The sequence below is a fragment of the Balaenoptera ricei genome, chromosome 3 (assembly GCF_028023285.1).
Source record: "Balaenoptera ricei isolate mBalRic1 chromosome 3, mBalRic1.hap2, whole genome shotgun sequence".
In the NCBI taxonomy this organism is placed as follows: Eukaryota; Metazoa; Chordata; class Mammalia; order Artiodactyla; family Balaenopteridae; genus Balaenoptera; species Balaenoptera ricei.
The window spans coordinates 6257672-6274006 of record NC_082641.1 but is presented as its reverse complement, the minus strand read 5'-3'; positions in this window follow the sequence as shown (position 1 = coordinate 6274006).

The window sequence follows — 16335 nt, the reverse complement described above, 5'->3', positions numbered from 1 at the left end:
CTGTAGATGTTCTTCCTGAGCACCTCATTGAAAATAAGACGTCATTAGCTATGAACTGCTTTAGTGTTGATAGGCTTTTCATCAAATTCTGACTTTATTTTCCTTTTTCCTTATCTTTTCTAAGTTAGAGGAAGGACTCTTGTTTTCAGGGCTTACCCCATTACAATCAGGAAAACTTGTGAATACCATGCAGCATAAATACAAAAACAGCCACACTTAGGCACATCCTAATTAAACTGCTAAAAGGCAAAGACAAAGCATTCCATATGGTTTCAGAATCATGAAAGTTTTAAGGTGAAAAATAGTGCAAAAAGTTTTGCTCATTTCTTTGCAATTTCGTCTTCTGCAGAATTGTGTGAGGTGAAGTCCTGCGTTTTGTTTGTTTTTGGTTTGGTTTGGTTTGGTTTTGGTTGTCCTTAACTCCAAACGTGTTTCTCTAAGTCCTATGAAACTGATAAAAGCTTTGAGCTGCTGCTTTTTGCTCAGCCTCTAGATCCCTTACAGCTTCTGAATCAGTAATTTCCATAAAGAAAAAGAAGCACAAAGAATGGACTTTCTTCAATGTTTCCTTCAGTTATCTAATATGTTTGTTTATAAGTGATCTGGATCCTAGAAAATTTGGTCAAAAACTATTTATGGAAATTAAATTTCTTTCAAATATATGTTGGCTATCAAAACAATTTGATAGAAAGGTTAAACTATATATTCGTTGGCTTTCATACACATAGGAAACCATATTGGGGTTTTGTCACCTTTTCCTGAACTTAAAGTGGTAACACTTTTATGTAAGTTTTCACCTTTACTTTTCAAATCAATTTTAGTCAGTTATTCCTGTTCTATATTGTGTTAGAGCAAATGTAAGGGTATATATACCTATGTAGGAAAAAGATGCAATAAAAGGAATACCTAGCAATTGCCAGATTTAACTAATAAATCAAATTAGGTTTCCAAACTTTTATAAGATTTCTTAGAAAGAAACAAATTATATTTCTATGTATATATGTGTGGGTATGTATGTGTGCATAGTGTGGGTGAATATATAGACAGTGGCTAAAAATCATGGGCTCCAATAACCAACAGTTGTGCTTCTATCCCAGTTCAGCATTGCCTGAGTGGCACCAATGAGCAAGTTTCCATTTTGCTCCTTTTTATAATTTCTGTCTCTTTATTTATATTTTCTATGTGGTGAGACACCCTTCTCATACTTTCCTTTAATTGTTTAGATGGCTTTTTTTTTTTTTTAGTTTTTTGAACATATTTGCAACAGCTGATTTAAAGTCTTTGTCTAGTAAATCCAATACCTGGGCTTGCTCAAAGACAATTTCTGTCAATTTTTTTTTTCGTATATATGAGCATTAAAGTTATGCTTTCATGTTTCCTTGAATGTATCAGAATTTTTCTGTTGAAAACTAGACATTTTTAATTATATAATGTGGCAACTCTGGAAATCAGATACACACTCCCCCAAGGATTATTGTAGTCGCTGTTTGTTGTTGTGATGCTGGTTTTATTGTTGATGTAAGGGGATAATAACAACCCTTACTTCATAAGATTATAAGTATTTGAAAAATATAAAAGCATGCAGACTATTCCAGGAACATATAAGCATTCACTCAATATAAGCTGTTACAGTTATGAACAGAATCAAATGTGGAGGGACATACATAACAGTGTTAACAGTAATTGTCCTTGGGTAGATAGAATTATGGATATATATTTTTAGCTCTATATATTTTGGGTATTCTATGATGATGCATTTGTAACAAAAAAAAGGGAAATATAAAAGTATAACAGAGATAAAATCTGTCATTTTTTTAAAGTTTGTATTTTTCTCTCTAACTTATTAAATAAAATATTTAAAGTCAATGATGACCCCTCTGCCTATATAGTAATATTTTTATGTTTGATTGGAAAGTACAAGGAATAAAAGACATAGATCACCTCCAGTAATTTAAAAGTCTTCAACAATCACATTTCCTTCCCTTGTACTTATTAAATGACATTCAGGTAGGGATCAGGGATGTGTGCCTGGATTCCCATGAGCAGCAGAGAGCTGTACATCATTTTGTGTTGGTATCCTGGGGAGGGAGCCAGCTTCAAGTTGTGGTTGTGTATGCACCTTGGGAGAAGTGACCCACTTCATTGGACCCTAGTCTCGCTAGAGACCCCCCCCCCCACTCTCTAGTCACAGTATGTGACGTTGAGTGCACCATGTAGCCTATGGGTGTCTTGGTTTTAATCAGCATTATTAGGTGCCGAAGCACGAGTGGTATCCTCCGTCCTCCAATTTTCTGGTTCTATGGACTTTTCTTCTTTGGATCATGGAAGCTTTGCACCAGTTGGAGGAGAGAGATTGGGTGGGGAAGGTCCCCAGATTAACTGAGGTTGAAGATTAGTTAACTGATTCAAATATATAAAAGTGAGCTATTTCTTGTACATCTTGTACATCAGACTCAGTTGTGAATGTTGTGGAGTCTTACATTATCATACCTCTCATTGTACATTTAAGTTAATTTCATGAAAAATTATTAAAGATGCATATAATTTTTGAAGATTATTTTCTGTTGCAATTATAATTATTAGTACTAAGACAAAGAATAAACTATGACTGGGAGAATTTATTTCTGGCCCTATCGTTGCTTTGACCAAATTGCCACATAGAGCGACTTGCTGCTAACCAATCTGATTTAAATTGAAACATATTTAACTAGCTGATGTGCCACCTGTTTCTTCTTATGCACCCATTTACCAGTTTGTTCCCACCTTCCCCCTGCCATCTTGAGGTATCTACTCTCCACTCATCTCTCTGTAAAGTCTTAGATGAAGAGTCACCACATCAGGGCTGTCTTTTCCTGCTCCTGCAATGCTGGTATGCCTGAATTATCATAAAAGGAAAGAACACATGTCTGCCTATAAATAACTTTGTGACATGGTCAGAATCATTTGTCCCATCACAAATTACTGATGAATATGATCAAGCCCACACCCATTAAGATTTTTAAAATCATATTACAGAAAAGTTTTCTCTCTGTTCTCTAGCAAGACTTATTTTCATAATACCAGCAGCAGTTTTTCAAAATATAAATTAGGATTTATCAATAGCAGCTCTACTGATATTTGGGGCTAGATAATTCTATATTGTGGGCTGGGCACTCTCCTGTGAACTGGAAGATGTTTTGCCTAGTAGATCCCAGTAACAACCCACCCTCCAGTTGTGACAACCAAAAATGCCTGGAGACATTGCAAAATGTACTCTGGGAGACAAAATCAACCCTAGCTAAAAATCGTAATAGAGGTGAGCACTTACTGTTCCTGATATTGTACATAGAACAGTTTTACAAAGGATTATCTTTGAATTTTATTTCCTCTGTGATTCTTTCAGTAACTACAATCTTCAGAGCTTTGAATTCCCAAAACAATGTTTATCGCGTTCTTGTTCTCACTGTGATTTGCAAAGGTGAGGTGAGAACTTCAAATCTATCCACAAGGAAATTTATGCAAAACAGATTGAGAGAAAAGCAATTTCAGATTTTATTTTCATATCTACTATGAAAAAATAAATCAAGTATATCCTCCTTAAACGAAACTGGTTCAGATATTATTTTAAGAACAATTTCTGCTTGTATTAAAAATTTATGGAGATGCAGTGGGTGCAAGCAATCATTTCTGCTATTCTTCACACACTCTGGGCTCAAGGAAACACTTTAAGTGGAAAATTACACCATATATTTCAAATAGGTCCAGACAGAAATTTTAAGTTACATTTCAAATTTTATTTTACTTAGAACAAATGAAGCAGATCCTAAGTAGAGGATTTAGATACACGAGCATCATGTGAGACCATGCAGGTTCCAGAATATAGACCTCTATAACTGCAAAGGAAGTTTCAGAAAAACAAGAAGCAAGAAAGCAAATTTCTTCATCCCGCTCACCTTCTGAACTGAGAAAAAGAGGTAAACAATTACTGGAATTCTTCAAAAGTTCAACATTTCATTACTTGGAGTTTTGGGTGTTTTGGGGGGCCTTTATATTGAGACTTATTTTGTCTTTTTGATCAACTGAAGATTTCCACACAAGGTTTGTTTCAATGGATGTATTTATTACCTTCATTGTGGTGATGATTTCACCGTGTGTACATATGTCCAAACTCATCAAACTGTATACATTAAATATGTACAGTTTTTTGGTATATACATTATACCTCAATTAAAGCTGTTAAAAAAACAAAGAGACAAACCTTTTTTATGCAAGGAAGAACAAAATACGGTATGCTGGGCAGAGGGTCAGTATAATAGGACTTAATAAATCAATCATCAACATGACCAGGTACCAACCCCTTGTAAATTAAAAACCTGGTTGATTTTCCTTACCTCACATCTCCTCTGGAAATATTTGTGAAAGTTGTTTGCGACATCACAGAATCATCACAAAGCTTGTTGGCCCAATCCAGGCCTCACCCAAGAGTCCTTAGGATCTGTTCACACAGGAGCGTGTTATGGGGTTTACCCACGAGGTCCTCTGTAGCTTAACTCTGATGAATGTGCTTCTTAAAGGTTTACAAGGATCTTTAAGTAGCAAGCACATCTGGGGAGACAGAGGCCATTGAGGCTACACAAAGAAAAATGCCGCTAAATTGTTTCCTAAATGGTAGGATTTATTTCAACGCTCGCTTACAATGGAATGAGACAAACCATTTACATAAAGCTTAAGTACAAAAAATATAATACAATTTTTACTGTACATAATCAGGATTCTCTTATTTTGTCCCCAAAATGTTGGCAGATAGAGATGAAGGGGGGGGCTGGTATGGAAGGAAGCTTGGGGGACGGTTGGCAATACTCGGGATCATCCTTCATGAATTTATGGTTTATAAACGATGCAGAGGTTTGGGTTATAGAACCTGGCAATTCGCCAAGAGCAGTGAGTGAGCGGGACACTTTCATTTCTGGGATACCAGCTCATTTTACCTTATACATACGTTTCTTTTCCTCTGAGTTGAGGCTGGGAGCTGGTGACAGTTGGTTTCTGCAGACTGGTTGGGAGACACCCGCCCGCCCCTTCCCTGAACTTCCGGCATTGATCCAGGGCAGCGGGCAATGGGCTCCCTCCCTGCACTGCCTCAGCTGGTGTCTTAAACTGATTTTGAAAACAACGTATCTGTCTGGTGTCATTAGACAACTTTCCTAGATATAGACCTGGACAGCTCTCAAGTGAGCATTTAAGACTAGTAAGTCGATGAGCAGAAAAGATGAAAGTGAAGACCACTGGAAATCTGTATTACACATTTCTAACAACCAAGTTTCCAATGACTGTAATAATTAAGATCGTAAGAACTGAGAAGCTGAATGGTGTGTTCAATGACCCAGTGAGGAAATACCCGGCAAAACAGGAGCATTCCAACAGGACAACCAAAATTCCATTCTCTCCTTCAGATGAAGGGAAAGGCAATGCTATTTCATTCTACAAAAGCTCCACTGTAATTAATATAGGCTGCTTTTTTTTAAATGTAATTTTTGAGAAGAGGGAGGTTAGTAACTTCCTGCACTTTTCACCAAGGCCTGAAGTTGGCTTTAGAAAATGTCCAATGACAAAGTAAAACAATTCCAAATAGGTTTATTGTGTATCACAAAACAGGCAACAGTATTTAACACAGAATGAGGCATTTAACAATTCACATCTTCAGAAGTCACATCAAATGGTAAAACGTGCAGTTATCGTCACTTGCTTTATAAGAATTCTGCATTGGACCAAATTTATGCATTTTCTCTGAGGAGGATGTAGAATTTCAGTAGTGAATCTAGATGCTCCAACTGAAGGTTTATACTGCATTTTTCTTCAAAGTGCAGAAGTTCAAGGCTAATGTTGGTCAACAATCATGGTATAGGGGAAAAGCAATCAATTTAGCAAAAAACCAAAACATGAACTTTTTTAGCCAAAGCTAAGGATGACACCTTTTGCAAACTTGTGAAGCAATTTGAAATCGACTTCAAAGAAATAAAAAGTCAGGCAATGTTCTAGGTGGTTCTCGTTTGTCCAATCATCATATCTGTAGCAGCTTTCACCAGCCTGTCTCTGACTTTCCTCTATCTATGGATTTGCCTGAAGAGGAATAGTCAGAAAACTTCTAATTTCTATATGCGTCACACTGACATCCCTACTACAGAACAGACACTACAGTGGTGTGAGGGGTTTGTTTGTGTTTGTTTGTTTGTTTTGGAAGATATAAAAGTTAGAGGGATGTCAGATTCTGGAAGACTGAGTCTGGGTTACCCTAAATTCTGAACATGCCTTTTCTGGCACCACATCCCTCGTGGGGATGGGTTGTGTTCATTGTTTTCTGTTCCTGAGTTCAAAGAGAGTTATAAGAACAAATTTACTTAAAGTATATCCAATCAGTCCTTTGTTTCTAACTGGAACCAGTAATATCCAAGTGAAATGATTAACCATCATCTTAAACTAGGCACTGCCAACTTTTTATAAGAAATTAAACTATTTAGGGAATTCCTTGGACGTCCAGTGGTTAGGACTCTGCCCTTTCACTGCCGAGGGCCCGGGTTCAATCCCTGGTCCGGGAACTAAGATCCCAAAAACTGAGCCAACAAGATGCACGGCTTGGCCAAAAGAAAAAGGTATTTATTATTTACACTTAAGAGAGGGAAGCAACTAGGTAGAAGGATAGTTTGGATTTTTCAGAATCCAGATGTCCCTCCGAGCTTGTGAGTCTTTAACATTGAGCCGTTAAAATTTTTCATGTAAGTGAGGATCAAATTGCCTCTGATTGCTGATTAAGTTAGGAGAAGTGGCATACAGCAGCGGTCCCCAACCTTTTTGGCACCAGGGACCAGTTTCGTGGAAGACAATTTTTCCACGGACCAGGGGCGGGGTAGGGGGGATGGTTCAGGTGGTAATGTGAGTGATGGGGGGCCATGGGGGGCCATGGGGGGCCATGGGGAGCAATAGGGAGCAATGGGGAGTGGCAGATGAAGCTTCACTTGCTCGCCCAGCGCTCACCTCCTACTGCGTGGCCCGTTCCTAACAGGCCGCAGACTGGTACCGGTCCTCGGCCCGGGGGTTGGGGACCCCTGGCATACAGCCTCTTACCTGACTTACACTTCAGTTTAAGAAATACTATAGACTGATTTTCTACCACCAGGACTGTGCAGTAAATTTTACACTACTTTTCTCCTTTCTGGTCTGAGAGTGTTCTTGACTGGCTAGCTTTATCTTGTCTGCACAGTAAAATAGGCTTATCTGAATTAGATCCGATATCAACTTTTTTCATGGGTAATAAGCTTGATTTTTTTTCAATGGCAGAGCTAATATGATCTTTAGAAAAGGCTGTATATGAGGTGATTTTTGCTAGGAACTGTACAATTGGTGTCAGCCTCTGAATTAGGTTTAATGGGGCTCTAAGTCACTTTGCTATGGGAACTATTTTCAAGAAGAGAACAGGTCTCTATTCCTGTTGATTCTGATACCAAATTTTTGATAATAAACTATATTAAAGTTGAATCAAACCTTGTTCCATCTGCTAAAAAAATGTATAATTCACCTTTAATGTAAGTCCATTTGAAAAAGAGCATGGAGGGAATTCCCTGGTGGTCCAGTGATTAGGACTCTGCACTTTCACTGCCGAGGGTCTGGGTTCAATCCCTGGTTAGGGAACTAATAAAAAAAATGTAAAAGAGCATGGAATACAGTCATTTAAAAAAATCACTGCCGACACTTCAGCATTGCAGAGAGGCAATCAGGCAGGGATAATATATCTCATTCATTGTTTTTCAATATCCAAAAGAGAAAAGAAGAAAGATTAGAGCAATATATTTTCTTTGGATTTGTAATTTCAAAACAAATAATGAATGCCTTGGTTCTGTCTTTATTGAGTTACAAAACATCCTTAAGTCAATTATCAATCAATTATTATTAGTGATCTCAATAGGGGAGAACAGCAGAAATAAATTCCAAACTAGTGCCCAGGTTGCAAATATTTTATCCTACATGGTAATGCACTGTGCAATATTTGGTATTCCCTTTTGTGCATTTCTCAGGTCAAAATAAATATTACTGTATGTTCTCTCATTTCACAAGCACTGATCAGAGAAGCAAGGGAGTCAGAATGGCTTTCTGGCATCTGCTATAGATAATTCACAGGTGGGTAATAAAATATTAATCAATATTAGCTACGCTGTGTCAACAGAATCTCCAAATACACCATGGATGAATGAATGCCCTGGACATGATTGATGCAATCGCCTTAAAAAGAATAGTAAGAATTTGCATATGAGTTGATTTAAGAGCGTCATTTGAATACTCTATTTATGTGGAAATTTACTACTGGGGCAGTGGTACTTGAGCAGGAGCCCCCCACGTTCAGAATGGTTATTTCTGAGGCCAACATAGTTGAGTTCATTGTATCTGCTCATGGTAGCTGTTGTCTGCTGTTATGCACCCCACAGCCATCTTTTGATAGACAAAGGCTGAATTCGGATATAAGCAATGGAGGTACTTCAAATACCACACACATGAGAAAAAAAAAAAAAACAACGAAGTCACCCTGGGCCTAAAGAAAGTTGATGCCCACGGAGCAAAGTCAATGTTGAAGGTGGTTTGACAGTGTTGGGGTAATGGACATGATTGATTCTAAAAGTGAGGGAAATCTCATAAAGGGGCACTGGGATATTTGTAAATTCAGACACTAAGGAGGCTGCACCTCCAATGTGCATTAAGGACGTGTTTACACAAAATGACTAGCTGAACGCAGACCTGATATGTTTTTTAATAAAATCTCCTTTGATCTGTGGTTACACAAACAGCATCCCTTCAGGTAGCCCCTGGGATTCCCCTGCTGAGACTTTGTCCATAACTTGAAAGGCATCTGACTCACGAACTCTACCGAAGTCTCCAGTGGGAACTCTCACCACACAGGCTTTGATTCCCATTAATTTCACCCTTTTGCAAATAAATAAGGAAATAGAGGCACCTTCGCCTGCACTCTGGGTAGTTGATCCCGGAAGATCCAGGGATCAGCCCACAGGACTGTGCAAGCGGATCGTGGGTCCCCACCTGGGACTGTCCAGGACACTCGGCTGGGAGGAACCAGGTCCCCTTCTTTTCAAGGTCACCTTCTCCCACATTCGCTTCCTTTCTCTTTGGCATCACCGGTGAGTCAATGGGGCCAGACCCCTGGCTCACGCCGTTCCCATGGGCTGACCCTTCCTGGGGACAGAGCCTTCTCCACGGCAGGGAGCCCTCACGTCCACTCACCCTTTACTCCTCTCAGCTCCTTTAAAATCTCTGCCCACCCTTGACACACACAGGGAACCCTCTTTTTTCCCAGTATTAATGCCGATTCTAGTCAGAATCTATAGGCTTAGTGAAATGCCTCTGAAGGAGCAGGGAAGTTCAGAACCTCCCATAAGTTTCCAGGGGCAGCAGCACAGAAACGTGCCTAAAGCAAGTCAGACAACTGGGTAAGGAAACACCCAAGTCTGGGGACGCTGGGTCTTTACGCAACAGAGGCTGATCCTGCGCCCCCATAGCACCTCAGAATTCATGGAGTCCATGTCATTCGGGGTGACAAAGCCCTCAGTGTCATCAAAGCCATCATCTACAGAGCTATTTGGGGAAGGCCACCCGCTATGCAGCGAGCAGGGACCCTGTGGCACTGCAGGGTTGATTTTGGATATTAGAGAAAGCACTGAACACTGAGAATCACTTCCGAAGAATTCCAGTGTGAGACTAAAGCCTGTTTCCTAATGAAAACAAGCCAAACTTCAACTGTATCCAGAAATAACCCTAGAAATTAAACTGTGATTAATGTTTCCGTCTAGTTCCTTTAGCACGATTAAGTTGCTTGGTGCAGCTGAAAGTATTCAGCTCTAATTGTGCTTCTTATGGTAGAAAAAAGAGTGAAAAAGTCACACAGAGATTGAAGATGTGACCAGTGTTGGCAGGAGTGCCAACCATCGCAGCCTAAGGCAGAGGTCCCGTGTGGAGGCGGTTGCAGCAGAAGCGGGAGACACCACGTGGGGGCTTCATGGGGGGGCGTGGAGGGGAGGCGTAGACACGTGAGCCTCAGCCGTGCAGTGATGGGAAAGCAGAGAGAGCCCACGGGAGGCGAAAATGCTTGGACTACAGCGAACACTATTCTAAACCAATTGTTCTTCTGTTAAGTGATCATTCAAAACGATAACAACCACATACCGCCACGCCCCCACTGGGACGGCTAAAGTCCAAAAACTCGGCAACACCAATTACTAGCGAGAATGTGGAGCAAGAGGAACTCTCGTTCATTGCCAGCGGGAATGCAGCCGTCCAGCCGCTTCAGAAGACAGTTTAGCAGATTTTACAGACCTACCGGATCCTGGTTTAATCAGCGAGGACCAACGGGGAAAGAATCAAACTGGTTGGAAGGAACTTTTATTACAAAGGGAAATGACATGGGTAGAATGGGGGAGGGAGAGAGCAAATCATTTCCTAAGACATTATTGTCTCCTATGTATAGATGGAGAAATGGAGGCTCAGAGGGTATGAGCGACTTTCTCAAGGTTACATGGGTCCCTTGGGTCCAGGGTTAATGTCCCTTGCCCCCTTATTCCTGGGGACTAGAAGGAGACTAGCCTACTACACAAAATGTCTGGTTTAAAAACTAGTGGCTTAATAGTCCACTGCAGAAGAAAAAATAACAAAATGCACCACCTCAATTGCCTTACAGGGTGCAAAGGACCTTTGCTGCACTTGAAAAAGATTTGAAGGCAGAGTTGTAAACAGTGCAAACGTTGTCTCAGGGCGCCATCTAGGGGACAATTCGTGAAGTGACACTCTTTTCCTCATGAAGACGGCAGGTCTTCAGTTCTTGCTTTTCCCGTGTTCCTTTGGAATCTGTGTACCCAAGGCGACGTGTCATGGTTTCACAAGCAAAGTTAACAAGGCAGTTCACCATCAGGGGGCTCCTTTTCCTTGCCCCCCACCCTGTCACCTGCGTCACCACCGCGGAGCTTTGCCGACAGCCCCCAGGGTCCACCTGCCGTCTTCGCTCACCTGGCTGCAGCGGAGGTGCTCATCTCTTACCTGGATGGCCTCCACCGAGTCACACTTGTCCAGCTTGCTGACGTGGTTAGTTTTGTGGCGCTGAGAAGGGCGGTTGCGACGGGCTGGCCTGGGAGTTGGGGCGCCGCTGGTTTCTCTGGCAGTAGGCGTAGCCCGAGGATGGGCGCCCATCACGTGGACCGCAGCTTCAAAGCAACGTCAGTTCCTCTTCCTTCTCCTCTTCCTCTTCCCGACGTTTTCCTTTTCCCCTGCGCCCTCCCTTCCTTTCTTGAACAATTCAGTCCTCAGTGCAAAGCCAGGTAGGCGCGTGAGATGGCATCAAGGCGCGGTGGGACCCAGCAGGTGGCCGGCATCCCGGCCTGAGCAGGGGGATGCCATCCACAGGGGTAGCGGCCCCGCTCGGGAGGTGGGCCCTGCTGCGCTCACCGTGGACCCGGGGTGGGGTCGCCGGGCGCAGAGCGAGGCCCCCGGGGAGAGCCTGTAGGTCTGTCCCCTGCGCTCGGGTCCCGTGGTGCTTGCACCCTCCTCACCTGGGCTCCTCCCGCACTCTCTGAGCCACCTTCGCCTCACCTGCTATCTGCAGCACAGGTGAAGTATTTCTCATCTGGCCCTAAACCCGGGGCTTCTCCCTCTAAGCTGAGCCCCTTTGATGCTGCTGGAACCCGAGGTCCTGCCTGAGAGGTGGATTTGCTCCCCGAGGTGGACGGACACCCCTTGGTTCTCTACAGCTGTAACCTGCACGGAGATTCCAAACAGACAGGCTGGATAATCCAGGAGGACGTTACTAGAACATTCCACCAATATCGCCCACTTCCTGATATCCACCTCAACTTTTCACTTCTCTATTATTTGAAAGTGAAAGGAATCCATGAATCTTTGGCCTTTCCTGATTTTGTCTGAAGCTTCCAGGGCTGGACAGCTCCTAACCTGGGACGGTTGGATGAAGTATCCAGGGGTCATTCCACCAGCAACCGCTAGAAGCTTCTACTCTAACCCTGAAGCTGCCCTCAAGTTAAGCAAGATCCATTTCACACCTGTTGTCATTTCTCGATACTTTAGCCGTTTGGACTCCCCAGGGTTAATGCCATGTACAGATAAAAGTACTTCTGCTGCACTGATAACATATTATAACACGTGGAAGATGTATGACTCTCTCCATATGCAGATATTTCGTCATTAGTCAAATGAATCATTCCTGCAGGTGCCTGGGGAAGTCTGGGGCCAGCTGACATCTTTATGATGATTATATAATCTTTGTGTCTCATGCAACTAAAAATAGCTAAGTTGGAACATTTCAATAGGCCTACATTTTTTCTGCATAAGTGAAAAATGTGCCTATTAAGTCTCTCGAATCTGCTTAGTGTGGCTCTTTGCTTTAAATATGCTTTATGCTGTTATTGGTCAGTAAGCTGGCCTGGAAACCCCACAGTTAGGTGGCTGATTTTCTGTGCAAAGCCTAACTGATTTCTCAACAAACAAAAGAAAGAAGTCTATATTGTCTCCCTAAGCATCCTATAGCATTTCTGTTGGATAATTGCTTGTGTTTACCTGCCAGTCCTAAAATGAGATCCATCCAAACTCTTACCTGTCTCCTTGCTGATGTGTTAACACGAGCAGCCTAAAGAGTTAAAACATCATTTCTGAGGATTATAGAGTAATTAAAGTTTCTGTATGTTCAATCAATATCCCCATGAGGCATGCTTCTGGGCTCTATCACCAGTTGGTAAGTTTGGCTAAGACACAAGGAAGCAGCATTTCAGTACAGGCATGAGCTTTGCCCCATGTTGTCCTGGGTGCTCAATGCCCTTAAAGGACTCCTGTATCCTAACCCAAGAGGGCCAGCTGGGGAAATATCTGCTGCCCTCCTATCCAGGTGTGTTTGTGACATAGACAAGTACTTTAGTGGCTTATGGATGGCACAGACAGAAAAGTTCAAATTTGTAGTTGATGTGAACCTGAGAATGTGTTTTTTTATCATCCAGTATTGTAGAAAGTTTAAAGGAGGCAAGTGAAACCTCATACCTCATTATAATTGAGTCACCCCAAAGGCTGGAGGCTTCTATTGATTGCCATGGATCTGCAAAGCAAATGTACATAAATGCTTCAACCCCATTTTACTCTTGGGAAATCTAAATCTAGGTGCTATCTAGGTATCAATTATTTAATACTGGAATATGTATAATTAATGTTCAAGGTGTTGGGCGGTCCATGCAGTGTCTTCAGTCTGTTAATCTCGACCACCGGAAGAAGAAATAGTTTATAAAAAGAGGGGAGGAGAAATGATCAGAGAATATCAGAAAGTAAGTAGACAGTTGAAGAAAAAACTGACCTACCTTTTCTACATACTGGATCTTGCTACAGATACCTCTGGAAGAACAAAGTTTATAGAACAATGATGATTTTAAAGCTTCTCTGTAAACAGACCTATTTTTATTTTTACATGACTGGCGGTTCTAGAAGCTTGTTTTATGATAATATTGCAATCTGTAGGTGCTGATGTTTTCTACAAAGGGTTTTATATTTGTTTGTCTACACAGTTGTTTTTGGAGGAGGGGGAGGAAGTTGCCTAGTGCTGCACCTTGTGCTGAAGCCATGGCACCAGCCTCAGCCAAACCCCCAAGTCTTGTACTCAATTTCTGGTAAAATGCATACTTCCAGCTATGAAACCCTGGACAGGGCTTGCCTGTGGTCCATAGTGTTCCTGCCTCAGCTCTTTTGTTTCATCAAAGCCAGTGCTGTCCCATTTCCTGGAGAGGGGTATCAATCCATGAGCTTGTCCACATGCATCTGGAAATCAGCAGACCACCACTAGTCATTAGACAAATGCAAATTAAAAGCACAATGAGAAAATGAATCTAGAGACAGACCTTACACCCTTCACAAAAATTAACTCAAAATGGATCATAGACTTAAATGTAAAACACAAAACTATAAAACTCCTAGAAGAAAACATAGGAGAAACCTAGATGACCTTGGGTATGGCAATGACTTTTTAGATGCAACACCAAAGACATGATCCATGAAAGAAATCATTGATAACTGGGACTTCATGGAAATTGAAAACTTCTGCTCTGCAAAAGACAGTATCAAGTGAATTAAAAGACAAGCCACAGGCTAGGAGAAAATATTTGCAAAAGATATATCTGATAAAGAACTGTTATCCAAAATATACAAAGAACTTTTAAAACTCAACAATAAAAAAAAAAGTTGATTAAAAAATGGTCCAAAGACCTTAACAGACAGCCCACCAGAGAAGATGCAGATGGCAAATAAGTACATGAAATTATTCTCCACATCACATACCATCAGAGAAATGCAAATTAAAACAACAATGAGATACCACTACACACCCATTAGAGTGGCCAAAATCCAGAACACTGACAACACCAAATGCTGACAAGGATGTGGAGCAACAGGAAATCTCATTTATGGCTGGTGGGAATGCAGAGTGGTGCAGCCACTTTGGAAGACTGTCTGGCAGTGTCTTACAAAACTAAACATACTCTGACCATATGATCCAGAAATCCTGCTTGTTGGTATTTACCCAAAGGATTTTAAAACTTATATCCACACAAAAACTTGCACATGGATGTTTATAACAGCTTTCTTCACAGTTGCCAAAACTTGGAAGCAACCAAGATGTCTTTCAGTGGGTGAATAGATAAATAAACTGTGGTACATCTGGACAATGGAATATTATTCAGCGTTAAAAAGAAATGAGGTTGAACCTTCAAGATGGCAGAAGAGTAAGACATGGAGATCACCTTCTTCCCCACAAATACATCAGAAATACATCTATATGTGGAACAACTCCTACAGAACACCTACTGAACGCTGACAGAAGACCTCAGACTTCTCAAAAGGCAAGACACTCCCCACCTACCTGGGTAGGGCAAAAGAAAAAGGAAAAAACAGAGAAAAAAGAATAGGGACGGGACCTGCACCAGTGGGAGGGAGCTGTGAAGGAGGAAAGGTTTCCACACACTAGGAAGACCCTTCAGTGGTGGAGACGGGGGATGGCAGAGGGGGGAGCTTCGGAGCCACAGAGGAGAACGCAGCAACAGGGATTCAGAGGGCAAAGTGGAGAAATTCCCGCACAGAGGATCAGTGCCGACCAGCACTCACCAGCCTGAGAGGCTTGTCTGCTCACCCACCAGGGCAGGCGGGGGCTGGGAGCTGAGGCTCGGGCTTCGGAGGTCGGATCCTAGGGAGAGGACTGGGGTTGGCTGTGTGAACACAGCCTGAAGGGGGCCAGTGTACCACAGCTAGCCGGGAGGGAGTCTGGGAAAAAGTCTGGACCGGCCTAAGAGGCAAGAGACCATTGTTTCGGGGTGTGCGAGGAGAGGGGATTCAGAGCACTGCCTAAACGAGCTCCAGAGATGGGCGCGAGCCACAGCTATCAGTGCAGACCCCAGAGACGGGCATGAGACGCTAAGGCTGCTGCCACCACCAAGAAGCCTGGGTGCAAGCCCAGGTCACTCTCCACACCTCTCCTCCCTGGAGACTGTGCAGCCCGCCACTGCCAGGGTCCCGTGATACAGGGACAACTTCCCCGGGAGAACGCACGGCGCACCTCAGGCTGGTGCAACGTCACGCCGGCCTCTGCCACCGCAGGCTCGCCCCGCATCCGTACCCCTCCCTCCCCCCGGCCTGAGTGAGCCAGAGCCCCCGAATCAGCTGCTCCTTTAACCCGTCCTGAGCGAGGAACAGATGCCCTCAGGCGACTTACACGCAGAGGTGCGTCCAAATCTAAAGCTGAACCCCGGGAGCTGTGGGAACAAAGAAGAGAAAGGGAAATTTCTCCCAGCAGCCTCAGGAGCAGCGGATTAAATCTCCACAGTCAACTTGATGTACCCTGCATCTGTGGAATACCTGAGTAGACAACGAACCATCCCAAATTGAGGAGGTGGACTTTGGGAGCAATGATATATATATATATATATATATATATATATATATATATATATATATATATATATATATATTCCTTTTTCTCTTTTTGTAAGTGTGTATGTGTATGCTTCTTTGTGTGATTTTGTCTGTATAGCTTTGCTTTTACCATTTGTCCTAGGGCTCTGTTTGTCCGTTTTTGTTGTTTGCTTTTTTTGGGTTGTTTTTTTTTCTTTGTATAGTTTTTACCTCTTGTTATCATTGGTAGATTTGTTTTTTGGTTTGGTGGCTCTCTTCTTTTTTTTTTTTTCTTTTTTTAATTACTTTTTAACTTTTTTATTTTTAATAATTATTTTTATTTTAATAACTTTATTTTACCTTATTTTCTGTCTTCCT